At 41.3% G+C, this 18320-nt stretch overlaps 1 protein-coding gene across 8 annotated transcripts in view; it reads right to left on the bottom strand.

Moving 5' to 3' along the window:
* Positions 1–18320, bottom strand: part of MARCO (macrophage receptor with collagenous structure) — a 268892-nt gene that overhangs the window by 188457 nt on the left and 62115 nt on the right. The gene's annotated exons all lie outside the window — the stretch shown is intronic.

The raw sequence follows: 18320 nt of genomic DNA on the forward strand, positions 1-18320 counted from the left end.
CTCTAACTAGTGTAATTTTCTCTGCTGATTTCCCATTCTTGAGCAGGGTTCCTGCTAAGCCGCGCACAACAAATTTTAGGCCCAGGCACTTCGCCTGCAGAGCTGCGCAGCAGCACTCAACGCCGCTCACTCTCCTGCTGGAGCAGATGGTGCATGGTGGCGGTCTGGTGGGGCCGCGTGATAGAAGACCAGCTGCCCTGCCCCTGTTTGCTCAGGCTGGAGCCGGGGCGCAGTGAGGCTGTTTCTGCTGGGGCAGCCTCACCAGCAATGGCAGGCATGATGCCACGGACTGGCTGGCAGGGCTGCATGGCTGGGGATGGCTGCTCGGTTGGCCAGGACCAGGGCTGGAGCTGCATGGCCAGGGCCGGCTGTTCAGGAGGCCCCAAATGGGGCTGAAGCCACCACGTGGCAGCAGTAGCATGGCCTAGGTGGGCGGCCACCAACCAGCAGCCCTGGCCTCCTACCCCCAGGAGCTGCTGGTCAGTCGGCTGGGAGCGCTGGGCAGAGCAGCCCCAGCTCCCCCCTCACCCACAGGTTGAGGGACCCGGGCAGCCCAGCCCCAGCCCTTCCTCTTATAAATAGCTGCCTGCTGGCTGGGGTCAGACAGCACTCAGCTCTGCTTCCCCACCCAGCAAGCAGCTTCCTGGGGGACTGAGCAGCCCACCCTCTGCAAGGAACCACCAGAGGAATGGGCAGCCCAGCTCCAGCTTCCCCCCAAAGAGGAGCTGCCACCTCCCCAAACTCTCAGCCCCCCCCATCGTGAGCTCCCCTTTGCTCTGAATCCTGCACCCCTGGCTTCAGCCGCCCCCTTACCTCCCACCCCTTGCCCTGATTCCTGTACTTCAGGGTCATGCATTAATTGACCTTTGATTTAGTATTTTTCTTATATAATAATTTAAATTTATATATGTGCATGTGTGTGTGTTTGTAAATGGTGGATGCCACAGTGGAACACATCCGAATAAGTGCACATGATGTCAATGTGGGTCCGCAAGACAAAAATCCCTCTGCTCATGGATGGGAAATTTTAGAGGGAACACTACTCTTGAGGTATTACTAGGTTAGCCTTTGCTTTCAATTCAAATGTCACTGAATTTTTTTTAGTAAGGAGAGTCACAAACCCATAAAAAGCATTGTCTTGTCTCATATAGTTGCAACTGCATATATGTTGCCCCTGAAAATGTTCACAGAAATTTTGTTGTAATATCATTATAGGTAATGCTTGCTGTACTCCTGCTCTGGATGAATGTGCTATTGAAATAAACTACCGCTCCTAGCATTAATAATCAGTTGATTAAAGAAAACTTTCTAGTTAACAATTTGTAACAATGTAATAAGTAACTTTCAATTAAATTTTTCTGTATGTGGAGAAAATGTGTAATGAATAAATCAGTAAAGACTACATAATGAAAGCCTATTAGCAGAGTGAATATATTCTTGTAACTCAAATTTCTATACCACTTTAGCATTATCTTCCATCAGAAGAGAATACACAATTACCAATTTTTATCTTATCTTGGACTTATTATTAAAGAGTAGTAAAGGAAACTTAATTCCTGAAGCTATAATGTGATTTTTGATTAATAGTGGGATTTTTATGTGACAAGAATATTTCTCCTAGGCAAAGTATGCACATGTATCTTTGCCTGAGCTGACTTGTTTCTGACAGGTTTTTTCATGGACAGAAAGTTCTACACCTATATAAATCCATGTCTGTATCTACATGTATATCAAATTTTAACTCAAAGCTACTAAAATGTGCTAAACTAAAATACATACTGTATGAACAGACATTTGTACTACTAAAGATTTTAAATTAATTTAAGTTTAAACTGAAGCCAACAAACAATAAATACCGAACAACCCAGCTTCTCAACTATCATAGATGTAAAGAGAAATGTTAAAACAAACCAACTCTCCCAAAATATTAATCATGACTTGAAATGTTCTAAGGGGGTCTATTCTGTCACAGTTATATATGCACCAATAACTTATTACTGTCATTTGGAGTTATGGGCATATAATGATGGCAGATGTGACTTCTAAGAGAGTATCTAAAATAGATTTTTAATCTTTAAGATGTGTTCTACATGCATTTCTAATTGGCAGAAAAAATAATTATCCATTTAATTTTTGCTAAAATTCAACCAGTACTCTAATATGTCATGTTCAAAAAATGTACACGTTTGTAGTTTAGCCGTATCCAGTTCCCACTGAAGTAAACTGAAAATGTTGAATTGGGTCTTCAGCATAATCAAGATTAGGATGTTAGAATTTTTTACTCACAAATCCAAGGAGAATTCACCTTTGTACAAAAGGCCAGCCAAAGGGCCAAATGAATACATAGGAGGATATGCAAGAAGGCTCTTTAGTTGCCAAACAGATTAATATTATTGCATTTTAAGATGAGGTAGTTAACCATTTAACTCCATACAAATATGTTATGATAAATCCACAGACACAAAGAAGTATCAAATTAAGATGAGAAATCTGGTTCGCTCACCACCCAAGCGTGGCTATGTCATGTAGGTCGCTACAAACTGTAGGTGATTTTAGTAATCATGTCCATCATGCTCTCTAATGCCACCTGGATTCTTTTGGTTTGAAGTGAAAGGGAAGCAATCAGCTTTTATAAAAATCAGGTGCGGGGCAGATAGCAAGAGCCCAGATTAGTGAAACATGTTCTGTGCTGTACATGTCTTCACAAAGAGAGATGGTGTCTGCTGGGCACATGCTATACTCTTCACTACCCAAGATCAGTGGGGTCTAATGGGTTACAGCAAAGGGGCAGATACATTTCAGCTCCGTATAGGAACATCAGAATGGGAATAATGGGTCAGACCAAAGATCCTTCGAGCCCAGTTTTCTGTCTTCCAACAGCGGCCTATTCCAGGTACTTCAGAAGGGATAAATAGAAGAGACAATCATCACGATCCATCTCGTCACCTATTCCCAGCTTCTGGCAAACAGAAGCTAGGGACACCATCCCTGCCCATTCTGGCTACTAGCCACTGATGGACCTATCTTCCTTGAACTTATTTTGTTCTTATTGAAACCCCACTATAGTTTGGGCTTTTTCACCATCTCCTGGCAAAGAGTTCCACAAGTTGATTGTGAAAAAATAATATATTTTGTTTATTTTAAATGTGCTGCCTATAAATTTAATTGGGTCAGCTTCCTGTGTTATGTTAATGAACAAATGAATAACATTGCCTTATTCTATTTTTCCACACCGTTCTTCACTTTCTAGACATCTAACATATCTCCCCACTCTTTAGTCATTTTTTCCAAGCTGAAAAGTCCCAGTCTTATTAATCTCTCCTCATATGGAAGCTCTTCCTTACCCCCTAGTCATTTCTGTTGCCCTTTCTGTACCTTTTCCAAACTCAATATATCTTTTATTAGATGGGGTGACCAGATCTGCATACAGTATTCAAGATGTAGGACATACAGGCTACATCTAGACTGCAAGCCTCTTTCGAAAAAGAGCAGCTAGACTACAACCAGTACTTTCAAAAAAGCAAGCCGCTTTTTCAAAAGAGAGCACCCAGGCAGTCTGGATGCTCTCTTTCGAAAAAGCACAGTTTGCATTACATAGCGCCTTTTTTCGAAAGAGCACTTTCGAAAAAAGGCATTCTTCCTCATAAAACAAAGTTTTCCGTGGTTGAAAAAACTGCCGCGTTCTTTCAATTTACTTTTGAAAGAATGCGGCAGCAGTCTAGATGCAGGGGAATTTTTTTTTAAAAAAAGGCCACTTTTTCGAAAAAACCCTGTAGTCTAGACATACCCAGAATGCCTTTATGCAGAGGAAATATGGTACAGTATTTTGTCTTATTTATTTCTCTCTTAATGATTCCCAATATCCTGTTAGTGTTTTAGTTTTTAGTCTGCCACTGCACATTGAACATTGAACAGATGTTTTCTGGGAACTATCCACGAGGATTTCCAAATCTCTTTCTAGAGCAGTAACAGCTATTTTAGACTCCATCTTGTTTGTATCTATAGTTAGGATTATTTTTTTCCATGTGCGTTACTTTGCACTTATTAACACTGCATTCTATTTGCCCTTGTGTTACCCAGTTACCCAGTTTTGTGAGATCCCTTTGTAACTCTTTGCAGTTAGCTGTGGATTAGTCACTGTTTACCCCCTTTTCAAGAACATTTATGAGAAGTTTAACAGCAGTGTTCCAAATGAAGATCCCTGCAACACAACACTCATTCCTACTCTTCTCCCCCCACCCCGGCCTTAAGTGGAGTTCCCAGCAATGTTCCCATGATGAGGTAATGATTCTTCAATTGCTTGAATAATCAACCTTTTGTTATTCTTAATCACCCTGCCTCCCTCTTTTTATTATAAACTCCCTGCCCCACAGGCAAAGTTGCAAGCAGATCAAACACTGTTGCATTTAAGAACTGCCTCTGGAGTCAGGACATGGGCTTTAAGCAGATTGGAAGTATTAAATCCAGGGGGCTCAAACTCAGGGGATAAATGGTGCCCTTGCCCACTGGCACAGACTCCCATGTCAATGCAGACTCCCACTGAAGTCCACAAGATGCTGCAATGCATAGGGTTCTGATGGGTAATCTCCTGATTTCAGTGTTGGTTCTCAACTAGGGGTCCAGAGACTCTTGAGGACACTGAACAGGTTTCAGGCAGTCCACCCAGCATGGCTGGCATTAGAGTCAGTAGGGCCCAGGTCAGAAAGCCAAAATCCTTCTCCATGGGACTGCAATCCTGGACTCCAAGCCCACCACCTGGGGCCAAAGCTGAAGCTTGAGCACTTTATCTTCATGTTGCCTCCTGTGCTGTGGGGCATGATACAACTGATACTCCCTAACACCACCCCTGGGTTTTATAAGCAGGAAAAAAAAGCGAATGTGGCACAGCTGGGCCGTGGAGTTTTTATAGCACATTAGGGCGGAGGGACCTCAGAAAGAAAAAGACCAGAATTCCTGGTCTACAGTACACATTGCAGATCAGATCCAAAGTCAATGAAAATACTCCCACTGGCTTCACCGAGTTTGAATCAAGCCCCAAAAGTGTTCCAAATTCCTGATGTTTGAATTGTTCAAAGCATGAGAATTTTCCTAATTATTTCAAATTTGGCCCCTTTAGAGTGAGAATTTGGTATAATTTTAATTCTTAAAATGGCCTCAACATCTGAGTGACATTGTATTTATCATAGAATCATAGAATAGTAGAAATGGAAGGGACCTCGAGAGATCATCCGGTCCAGACCCCTGCCCTCATGGCAGGACCAAGCACAGTCTATATCATCCCTGATAGATGTCTGTCTAACCTGCTCTTAAATAGCTCCAGTGATTGGGATTCCACAAACTCCCTAGGCAATTTATTCCAGTGTTTAACCACCCTGACAGTTAGGAAGTTTTCCTAATGTCCAGCTGTAACTGATTAGTCTCTCGCACCCCACCCAAGTCCGGGAGGAGGCGATACGGTCCCCTCATATCGAGGGACCCCTGGCCAGCCTTTTGGTGTAGCTGCCGGGATTGGTCGCAAGGCGGGTCGCACGGGGAGACCGGGGAGGGGACTCGGGCCCTCCCTCTCTCTGAGTCCCAGCCCAGGGCCCTAAGGCAGGGGAAGCTCTCCCTTGCCAATGGAGGGGGTTGAGACCCCTTAACCCTCCATTCACGGGGTCCACGGCCCTGCCCAGGGCCTTCTCTCCCCGGTCCGAATTAATTCACCCCCCATCGCGGTGAGAGACTCACTGCACGCTGCCTCCTCTGAGCCCCTGCAGGGGTTTTCGGCTCCTCCGGCTTCACCTCCTCCACCTGTCCCTCTTGGCCCTTTTGAAAGGGCTGCCATTCAGCGTCCCCTCCAGGCTCCGCCCCCAGCCCCATCATCCGGCTCCCCGGGAGTCCCGGGGTGACATCATGGGGGACGTCATCCAGGCGCACCGGTCCGGGCCGCGGCCCCACCACCATGGCCGTGTCCACCGCGGTCGGAGCAGCCTCGGGCTCCCCCGCGGTTCCCCCGCCGTTCCTGACAGTGCGGGGCAGCGGGGTGAGACTGACTTCCCCGTCACACCAACCTAAACCTCCCTTGCTGCAGTTTAAGCCCATTGCTTCTTGTCCTATCCTCAGAGGCCAAGGAGAACAATTTACCCCCCACCTCCCTGTGACATTCTTTTAGATACCTGAAAACCGCTATCATGTCCCCTCTCAGTCTTCTCTTTTCCAAACTAAACAAAGCCCAATTCCTTCAGCCTTGCCTCACAGATTATGTTTTCTAGACCTTTAATCATTTTTGTTGCTCTTCTCTGGACCTTCTCCATTTTCTCCACATCTTTCTTGAAATGTGGTGCCTAGAACTGGACACAATAATACAATTGATGCCTAATCAGCGCAGAGTAGAACGGAAAAATGACTTGTGTGTCTTGCTCACAACACTCCTGTTAATGCATCCCAAAATCATGTTTGTCTGCACTCCTTTTACTTGCAAATTAATAAGAAATAATAATAAAATTAATTCTTATTTAATCATTACTTTCTTTTTGAAAATGCACAACATGTCATTTAATTATGCTTTCACTGTCATATTACTGTTTTTCATAAAATTATATTGAACCATAACATTTTAGGTGGTACCAAATAAGCAAAAATAGTGCTGCATACACTTTCCTGCAATATTTGAAGAGCCTTAATCCAGATTCCAAGCACACAGACAAATATATGGACACACTATACTTTAGCTAATTCTCACACAATGATCTACACTATTAGATAGTATCTTAAAGTACATATGTAATCCACACACTTGCTGGCAGAGGCACTGAGACCACTTACAGAGAGAAAGAATGAGTTTGTGCTACAGCCTGAGCTAAGAGCCAGCTGGCTTTTAGCTCAAGTGATAGAGGATCATACACCAGAGGTTCCAGGTTCAGTTCTGCCTGGTGATGCTAGACACACAACATATAAACCCAACTAAACTCTGACCGACTTGCCCAACTTTAAATCCCTGTATTGCCACATAAAACCCCACTTATAATCCATTTGGATGCATCCTGAAATTCCTGGCTGTAGCAAGATAGTTCTGTTTTCCAAACAAACCACAAGGGTCAAGAACAGTTAAGAATGGAATCTTCCAAGTTACGTTCCCTGAAACTATGTAACTTGCCAACTATGGCTTTGCACAGCTCTGTTCTAAAATAAGAGATAGAATCTTCAATAAACTGAGCATTCATAGAATCATAGAAGACATGGACGGGTGGGGGGTGAATGTAAGACTAGGGGAGGCAAGCCCCAGCACAACAGGGAGGTAGAGCAGCGCACAGCCTCAGCCCCCAGCCTCCCGGCCCTGGAACATGGGGAGGGAAGGCGGCTCATAGCTCTTTGCAGGGTGGGCACTCTGAGGCAGCAACACTCTGCCCCCAGTACACCTACATTAGGCATTCTGGGGGTGGAGTATGGGCGGGGCCAGGCTGATGGCTTGAGAAGGCAATGCGTTCCCCCATCTAGCATACCGGGCACCCATGATAGAAGAATAGGGTTGGAAGAGACCTCAGGAGGTCATCTAGTCCAACACCTTGCCCGAAGCAGGACCAACCTCAATCCCATATCTAACCACGAGTAAGACAATAGCATCATCATTTTACTAACCTTGCAATGAAATGTCTGACAGAACCATATCCAGCCCTCCTAGGAAGGAGTAGGTTTAATTTACTGATTTCCCTTTGGCTGAAATATTTTTAATCATGTATTTAGCTGTACATTTTCTTTTCAATCAGAACATATCTTGAGATTTGGCATTTTGCTTCCAAGAAAATGCCCAAAGGAGATAAGTATGGCAACAGCAGTAGAACAAAAACCTAAAATAAAATAGGAAATAAAATCTTAAATTATTATTATTTTAGAAGATTTACCTGGTGTTGCTAAGGTATTCAATTCAGTTTTTGGTTTTTTTTGGAAAATAAACCCTTATCTTGCTTTAAGTTATGATAAAAGAGAGCTGTATACCAAATTTGGTATATTTGGTCCTAGCTCTTACCGTTTAGGAGGAGTTCTTGAACAAACAAAACAAAACAAGCAAACAAACAAACTCTCTCAAATATATCGTAGATGTGAGTGTGCGGATACACAGATGCACTCATTTTCTCTTAAAAATCATGATGAGATGTATTCAACAATAAGCATCTGTGTTTGCTAATTTATACTGGCTGTTCCCTGTCCCTATTTCTTCTACCTCCATTTGTCTGTTAGAATTTGTGCATTCCCTCATTCGTCTACAGCACTACCACATACAAAACAATGGTGTCTGCGGTGCTAAATATTCAAGCAGACAAACTGTGAATCTGAGCAAATTACATGAAAAAGATGCATTCCATAATTCTTCAGTGTAAACCACACAAGAGGCAGGAGAGACAAGGTGGGTGCTGTACTATTTGTTATTGTATCAACTTCTGTTCATGAGAGAGTCAAGCATTGAAGTTTACATTGAGCTCGTCTTCCTATCTTCAACAACACTGCAAATAAAAGACAGCCACAGATTGGCTCTACCTGGCTAAGAATTCCATAGAAAAATTGGAGCAATGATGGTGATCTTTTAATGAACATGGCACTTAACTCAGGGTGCAATAAAAGTGTTTATTTTAGAACTTTCCAAACAGGCTTTAAAAGGAAGAGACGCCAAATTAATTATAGTGTCACAGATTTATAACTGGCATAGAACGACCATCTAGTGGGTCATTTTGTCCAATTCCACTGCATAGTAGTTTGCAAGCAAAGAAAAAGGAAATTAGACATAGTCACAAATGCTACTGAGTTCCACTACCCAGCTTGTGACTCATCAACTGGACCCATTTAACCACCTGCAAATCCACAGGAAGTTCTTGCTAAATGAGTCATCCTCAAAACAAATGAGAAGTGATGACCCCCGGCATCATTCCAGCATTCTTTCAATATTTTAATCTGGTGCCTTCAGCCTCATTAATGTTCATTTTTCAACTAATTATAGAAGAGATAAAAATACTCTAGTTTCTTATGCTCCTCTCTGAGGTGTAACTAACTTGAATCAATGAATCTGATAATAAATGGGCCCTGTCTTGAAACCTATAATCATACTGAGCAGTTTCACTTAAGTCCGTGTTACAATAAACACTTCCATACTGAGCGAAACACAAAAACAATTCACTTCAACTGGAGTAATCACGGAAGTGAAAGTCCAGGGATCAGACCTGATATTTACCCTTTTATCCCCTCCAACTTGGACCCTGATCCCACAAAGGGTCCTAAAGACTTCATCTTTGTGAGTGATGTAACACAAGTGTGAAAAAGACAAAGTCCTTTTATTGAGATTCAGCAAATAAAAACCGTGGTAGACTGTAAGCTCTTCAGGATAGAGACATGTCTTTTTTCCTTGAATGTAAAGCATCTTGTACACCCATGGGGCCATACAATGAAGAATAAAATAATTCTAAAAATGAGATTTCAACATGACAGTTAAAAATAGGTGTGAAAATATATAATTAGAATCCAGAACAGAGATTCTTTTATTTTGCATCATTTGGGAAATGACCCTTTTACTTACTAATGGTGTATAATTCAGGAGTAATTCCACTGACATCAAGGGTGTGTCTAGACTACAGAGTTTTTTCGAAAAAGTGGCCTTTTTTCAAAAAAACTTCCCCTGCGTCTAGACTGCCACCACATTCTTTTGAAATTAAATGAAAAGAACGTGGTGGTTTTGTCGACCGTGGTAAACCTAATTTTATGAGGAATAACATCTTTTTTCGAAAGCACTCTTTCGAAAAAAGGTGTTCTTGAATGTAAACAGAGCTTTTTCTAAAGAGAGCATCCAGACTGCCTGGATGCTCTCTTTCAAAAAAGCGAGCCGCTTTTTCGAAAGAAGTGGTTTTAGTCTAGACGCTCTCTTTTGAAAGAGGCTTGTAGTCTAGGTGTAGCCCAACTGAGTTACCCTGATGTAAAACTGATACCAGGGAAAGGACAAAAAAAATTATCTGAGAACTATGGAAAAATAATTTATTTGCTGAATTGATGTGTTTGTTTAGTGGCTCCTCTTGATGTACAAAGCAATCTCTTATATTGAACATCCATTTAAAAACATTAAAGATTTATTGCAAAGCGTTCAATATGGCTAGGGATATTAATTGTGATGACTATTTATTTTGGAGTTGCTTTTGCATATTTGTGGAAGAGGAAATTGTTTGGGGCCAGGCAGGAAGGAATCTTTGTTCTCTTTATAATCTATGGGTATGTTACCGGTTGATGAAGAAAGTTATTGGAATAGTTGCTGTTTCTTTTTCTTCATGGAAATGCACAGAGCATTTAGTATTAAAGGTTTTATTACCCCCCCGTCTCCACCAAGGTTTGGGCCTCTGCTGCTGTCACAAGTCAGATATTTTGTATTACATCCCACTAGACCTTAGTTCAAAGTCTATATGAAGGGGTTTTTATTCACCGCTTTTGCTGCACAAAGGATTTACATGGGTAACTCCTGTTAAATCCCTCAAGCATCACTGAGAAAATGGTGGTATAAATTACAATCATATTTACTTATGAATACTACTGGGTGGTACTACAATGACTGACAAGGTCCAAAATTGACATTAAATAATGAAACACTTAAAGAACATGAAATATCATGTTTAACATTGCATAGGCCTGACCTGGAAATTACTTATACACTCAAGTAGCATGCAGTTACTACTTGCAGTAATGCTTGCAGGGTCTTGATTTGTAATTGTAAAACGACTAGAGACCTTTATAATGAATTGATGATTAACAATTTGTGTTGCAATAGCACCCCGAAGCCCCATTGCAAACATATTAGAAGATATGTTCCCTGTCTCACTGAGCAATTACTAATAGTAGTAGTCTTATTGAAGTCAAAGAGGCTATTATGAATAATTGTTCATCAGCGGGATTAAAGGAGTTCACAATATGGCCCTAAAAAGACAAATGAGGCAGCAAGACAAAATCAAATAATATATTAATTTTGATATAGTGGTATATGTTTACAAAACAGTTTCTAAAATTATAAATGGATGGATCTTCTCCAATGCTGACTACATGCTACACATGCTACCCTATTCCACTCTGGACCTTTGAGCAATGCAGGACTTAAAGACCATAATACCTGCCACTTCTTATGGGCACAGACACCTCTCTGCTTCTGAAGGCAGTCATTCAACTTGTAGGGTTTATGAAGAATTTTTCCCTTTTCAAATTCAGGTTTTTCCACAGCAGATGTTAATTCATTCACTTCTTCCTAATGCCCTAGTATTACAAATAGCAGTGTGGCCATCACTGATAGTTGTCAAAGACCATTTCTCCACTTAACTGGAGGAGCGACATTCAGGTGATCGATCTTCCAAGGTTCAATTTAGTGGGTCTAGTAAATACCTGCTGAGGGTGCCCCTGTCGGTGCCAGTACTACCCACTGCTGCAAAGAGTCAGGGAAGTTGACAGCAGCATTTCTTCCATCCACCTCCTGCTGTGGAGATGACACCATGCTTGGTTTATGGTACATCAATGGCAGCTACTTTATTTATGTAGCTGGAATTGCGTACCTTAAGCCAACCTTCCAGGAGTAGTGTAGAAAGACAATATTTTTTCTTCATAATTCATTCATGACAGCTTAGCTATGAGGTAACAAACTTTCAGCCTTTCCTCATCTTGGCCCGAATAGGCTACCAATAAACATGCCCAGGACTGTACAGGGAACCCATTACATGAGAAGGTTGGACATTTCCCAGATAGTTCCCTACTAATGACATATTATTCATCTTACTCCTAGACATAAAGGCTGTGTCTAGACTGGCAAGTTTTTCCTCAAAAGCAGTTGCTTTTGCGGAAAAACTTGCCAGCTGTCTACACTGGCAGCTTGAATTTCCTCAAGAACACTGACTTCCTACTGTCTGAAATCAGTGCTTCTTGCGGAAATACTATGCTGCTCCCGTTCGGGCAAAAGTACTTTTGCTCAAGAAGGCCAGTGTAGACAATGCGGTATTGTTTTGCGCAAAAAAGCCCGGATCGCGAAAATGGCGATTGGGGCTTTTTTGCGCAAAAGCACGTTTAGAGTGGCACGGATGCTTTTCCGCAAAAAGTGCTTTTGCCGAAAAGCGTCTGTGCCAATCTAGACGCTCTTTTCCTCAAATGCCTTTAACGGAAAACTTTTCTGTTAATAGCATTTGTGGAAAATCATGCCAGTCTAGACATAGGCAAAGAGTCACATTCTGTCTTCTGACACATTAATTCAGTGGAACCTGCACATATATACCTGCTACTGGGATATTGACTTTGACCTTCCATAGCTTTTCACTCTTCACTCAAGGAAGGTTCTTGCTGACTTCACATACAAAAAGAGAGAGAGCTGAGACTGAGAAAGGACGTCAGAATAACTATATGACACAAATGTTGATGATAGACATAGAAACAATCGTTGCTCTTTCCCCTCCCAAACAGCAAACCTTCAAACCCAAATAATTCTGAAGATTGTTGTGGGAACTTATTTTGCATTTTCTTAAATATCATAGACAGTCAAGTCAGCTAACCTGTAATTAAAACCAGAATATATATAATCAACTGTTTCGATGATAAAATTAAGATATCTAATGTCTACACAAATCAAAGCAGAACTCAGAGTTTTATCACTGGCTTTATCTTGTCATAATTATTTACTGCTCTCTCATCCTGGAAGAGTGCACCTGCACATACTCTATTTCCCTAGATGGACTATGAAGAAATTGGGACATTCGCACTAGCTTATTGAACTGAGGCATTAAAAGCCTCAATCAACTAGTACCATGTTTCATGTAAGAAGTCTGGTTTATTGCCATAAGAAAGGACTGACAGAACAAACTGTTCTATGTCATTGAATGTTAACTCTACAAAAGGTAACAAGCTCAGAACCAAACAAATACAACTATTTCTTCCTACAAAAATATTATTCTATTATTAAAAAAATCTGTTTTTTAGAATTTTTTTTCTAATTCCCATCACTGCAAATGCTTATGGATTATAGTAGAAAAAGAACTATTTCCTAGCTAAAGCTTCACAGATATTTGTCAAAAAATGTTTTGATAGTACTTATTTCTTCAGTGTAACTGAAATATTACAGATCAAATAAAAATATTAATTTGTTGACGGTATCAAGGTATTGGGGCAAAGACACAAGAAATCAAGGATGTTTATCTACCTATCTGCTTATATAATGCCAATTACTCACAAAGATGTTTGTGTCAAACAGGACATGCATATGCATAAGACTTTGCCTATGCTATAACTGTCTTGCTTACCCTTTTCATTTTCAAGTTGAAATATTAAAATGTAAGAATTGTGGAAAAAAAAATAATAGAGAATTTAAATAAAGTAACTGGGAAATTTAGATAAAGCAGGAGACAATTCAACACAAGGAAGTTAGTGAGGACACTGAGGTAAATACCAATTTTCCCTCTAATTTTTTTCAGCCATGTGAGGAATTAATTTTGTTATGTGCACAGATGTACACCACCAATAGAAACACATACTGCAAGCTGTGGGAGGCCGTGGGTGCTCCGCTAATAAGCTGGGCAGCATTTGAATCTCTCCTGGGTGGCTGCCAAAGTGCTCATCTTCCAGGGAACTCTGGTTAACACTTCCACTCTTAACTAGCGTCGCCAACTCTGACTGAAGCTATTCTGAAATATTCTTTTTTCCTAACATGACGGAATGTCATTTTCTTAAACTATCCTGTTAAAATCTCCAGGATTGCTTTCAATAGTCATTGGGAGATTGAAGATGATTCTAGGAGACTCCAGGACAATCTTGTGAGGGTTGACAACCCTACTCTTTGCTGAAAATACCATACCCTTCATGAGCACCTGTAGTGAGGACTGTGGCTTTATATTTCATTTGAAAGATGACATCTCCAAAAGCATGGTACCCTACACATTTTCATATTGAGTGCTGATTCAGAGCGAATATTGTCCCCTCCTGGATTACTAAAAGCATACGTTGAAGCATCCGAGACCAACTTCTATTAGTATGAGACTGAAACTAGAATATTGCTTATATAGTGCCAGTCTTGAATTGTATCTACCTTTCTGTATTATGGAGACAGCATATGTTGCCTAAATTTAACCTAAGTCCTGTCAGGAAGAGTTTGAGATAAGATTTTGCAATAGCCCAGCCTAGATGTCCCAAAAACATAAATCCCTTTATCAGTGTCCCATGGAATTAGCATGGGCTGGAATCTGCAAGGGCTTCTAAAACAAGAAAACTAACAGTACCACCAGAGAGACAAGGTGGGTGAGGTAATATCTTTTATTGGACCTTCTTCTGTTGGTGAGAGACACAAGCTTTCGAGCTACATGGAGGGCTTCTTCAGCAGTGGGAAAGTTACCAAGGGCACCGCAGCTAGTTTAGCATAAATAGTTAGAACATATTCTAAGGTACCATTCATTGGGAAATGAGCTGTTAATACCCCTGTTAATCATAGGACAAAATGGGGAGAGGGAGGTTAGTGGATTAAAGATTGTTGTAATAAGTCATAAATATGGTGTTTTTATAAAGACCATGATTTTTAGTGCCTAGTAATGGTGTGACTTTAAGCTTCCAGGTTTGTCTTTTGAACTATCTTCTGCAGTTTTTTGTTTGAGGCTGAGGCTTGATCGGTCAGATATAGAGTGATCTCTGTGAAAAGTGTTCACCCATGGGCAATAGAGTGTTTTTGTCTCTTTTCTTTTCCTGTGTGATTTCGTGCTGTGGGGGATTCACTATAGTAATCAACACCCTCCACAATACATCCTCCAAGATCCATGTGATATGTCTGTCAGAACATAGTACTCATTCAGTACAATAAATGCCCCAATCACACGCAGAAGTGAAACCAGACAAACATTATGCTCTCGAACTCATAAAGGAAAATTATGAGACATGACCACCCTCTTACCTGTGGGTAAGCACTTTTCACACAGAGATCACTCTATGTCTGACCTATGGGTACGTCTAAACTACATGCCTCTGTCGACGGAGGCATGTATATTTGTGTATTCGAAAAAGGGAAATGAAGCCGCGATTAAAATAATCGCGGCTTCATTTAAATTTACATGGCTGCCGCGCTGAGCCGACAAACAGCGGATCAGCTGTTTGTCCACTCAGCGCGCTAGTCTGGACGCTCCCCTGCTGACATCAAAGCCCTTTGTCAGCAGCCCCGGTAAACCTCATCCCACGAGGAATAAAGGGGCTGCCGACAAAGGGCTTTGATGTCGGCAGGGGAGCGTCCAGACTAGCGCCCTGAGCGGACAAACAGCTGATCCGCTGTTTGTCGGCTCAGCATGGCAGCCATGTAAATTTAAATGAAGCGGCGATTATTTAAATCGCCGCTTCATTTCCCTTTGCTGACAACCCTCATCTACATGGCTCCGTCGATGGAGCCATGTAGTCTAGACACAGTCTATCTGTCCTCATCCTCAAAGGAAACCTGCCCAACACTTTCAAAAGAAAAACCAGCGAGCTTAAATTCATAACATTGCTAGACACTAAAAATGAATCTCCCTTGTTGTCCTATGACTACAGGGATGTTAATGGGTCACTTCAACTTCAAGGATCCTTTAGAATATGTTCTAACTATTTATGCTAAACTGTCTCTTCGATCTTGCAGTTAGCTGTGACATTCTTTATACCTTTCCGAGACTTGACGAAGAGCAATGTGTCCCCTGAAAGCTTTTCTCTCTCACCGATAGAAGTTGGTCCAATAAAAAAAACATTCCCTTGCCCCACTTTGTGTCTCTAACGCAGATACAAAAGCCCTGCATATTACCATCTGGTTATAATTTGATAGACACAATTTTAAAACAAAAGTAATGGTAAGTTTTTTAAAACAGAAGCTGTAAAAACAAGGGGTTGCTCTTAACAAAGGTATGGCACCAATCAAGCTGAGACCAAAAAATAAAGGGTCTCTATTTGAACAATTTAACTAGAAAATAGATTGTGACATCCATATCTGAACAAAGCTATAAAACACAAGAGTGAATGAGGCAGTATAGGAAATGGCAGCATATCATGGGCTTGACAGTGGTAAACTTCAAGGGTACATTTTGCCCTGATTTACAGCTTCCCCACACCCACTGAACCAGAGTGTCCTTTTCTATTCTCTGTGGCTGATACCATACCTTTGCTACAAGCAGCGCTTGACAGTCGCTTCATTACTTATAACTTCTATGATTAAAACTTGGTGTGACTTTGGCTTTTTCATGTGAACAGCATCCTATAGCCAGATGGTAAAATATTTTCTTTCCCCTCAAAGCATTGGAAGGTCCCAGCTCATACTGCCTTAATCGGAGACTGATGAAGTGGTTTGTACTTCAGAGTCACCTAGGTTGGATTATTATAACATGTAGGTTTACAGCCATTGACAGAACCAAGCTTTAGCTAATAATTATGTACCATTTCTCCCCTATTGCCCCTTTCACACACAGCATGGGCCAGATCCTCATGTGGCGTAAATCAACATGGCTCCATTGAGGTAAATGGAGAGACTCCAGTTAACATCAGCTGAAATTCTTGCTCTAGGCTCTGACTGCACTTTTATAACTACTGACATGTCAGCTTTTAAAGCTATTCACCAGCTTGATTCAACCTACCTCACCAGTCCTGGTTAGTCAGGCCTTGGGGATAGCTGTAATGGTCCCCATTCTACATGTACTTCTAGAATGAAATTGTTCAGAGATAATGCTTTCAAATGCGCACCTTGATTTTGGGATATTTGCCAAGAGTTTCCCTGCTCTGTTTATAAATGAAGGCTCAAAACTACCCAGAGGTTTTGGCTTTATTCCCCAGCAAAATTCTTAGAAGGCCATTAGGTGTATTTTAAAACCTACTTTATTTTCCCCTGCCCTTTCGACTGTTGTTTCTGGAGGGTATATGGATGGAAATGCCAGAGATCATCCCCAGAGGTCAATCACTTAGAGCCTAATCCAAATCCCACTGAACTCAATTTGAGTCTTCTTACTGAACTCAATTATTTTTGATTCAGGTCCTTAACGTTAAGGAAGAACAATGGAAAATTTCTAAAGGGGAGGTGGTTTCTGATTATGGAGACTCTAGATTTAGATTCTAAGGAGCACCTGGGAGCTACACAAGTATTGACTTTTTCTTGCCAGTATTCTTTCACTACTGGGGTGGTCTGTTTTTCCTCATGGGAGTACAGGGATTATATTTTAAGGAGGAGCAAGAAAAGGGCCTCTTTTTTCCTCAGAGCATTTTGCTGGGTATTGTTAACTAGAAGCCGACCTAGCTTGACACACATTAGGGAATTCCTTAGTTTTATATTTTTCAAATATAGAGTAAACTTTGAAGATGTGAAACAAATGTGTACAATTCACTGGATTTAACTTAAATTTGCCCTCGATGGCCTCCTCAATATCCCAGAGCAAGGAGTTCCACAAATTAACTACTTGATTTATTTTTAAAAATGTACTTTCATCTGTTTTAAATGTTCTTTGTTATAGTAACAGGAGAAAGAATACTTAGACACACGATCTGCTTTGCTCTGCAAAATTAATATTGTCACCCTGTTACCTCGCTGTTTCTTCTGTAAACTAAGGCTATGTCTGCACAAGGATAGACAATGCACGGTATGGCAGTGGCTGGCCTTGGTCAGCTGACTCAGGCGCTGGGTCTCTTGCTATGAAGACATTTGTGCTTGGGCTGGAGCCTGAGCTCTGAAGCCTGTGAGGGAGCCCAAGGCTGCTGAGCTGGGCCAGCCATGGGGTTGTTATTCCTATGGAGACATACCTAAGCACTCCTACCTTTTTCAGTCTCTTCTTATGGAATTTTCCTATGATTCTAAATATTTTCATTTTTACCATATCCCTTTCTGAAAGAGTGTGACCAAAAGTGAACCAATGTGCCAGGCAGCTTATATTACAAAAGCTTTATGATCAATCTCTTTGTTAATACAGCCAAATAGCTGGTTTGTTTTCCTGAACAATGTAGTGTATTGATCAGTGTTTTTCTAGCTCTTTATCCCAGGTAGTAACAAGTACTAGCTAGAGGGGCAAGGGTGTCTTGCATCTGGCAGTGCCTTCCTTCGCCTCTTACACCCGATGCCTATAGGTGTCACCCACTTGCTGTGATGTTATAATTACGTCATTTGCCCATGAGCTGTCCGGGTTCCCAGTCAGTTATGAACAGTCTTTCTGCTGATTCCAGGGAGAGTTGGAACAATCCATAGCAGAGAAATCAGAGAGAAGTAGAGGGATAAGGAGTGGGGAAAGATATTGTGAAATCACAGAACTGCAGATTGTTGTGTAGGTAACAGCAGCTAATAACAAAAAATAAATAACATTCCATACAGGGAT

This window comes from Pelodiscus sinensis, chromosome 7, assembly GCF_052426305.1.
Source record: "Pelodiscus sinensis isolate ZL-2025 chromosome 7, ASM5242630v1, whole genome shotgun sequence".
NCBI classification, from domain to species: domain Eukaryota; kingdom Metazoa; phylum Chordata; order Testudines; family Trionychidae; genus Pelodiscus; species Pelodiscus sinensis.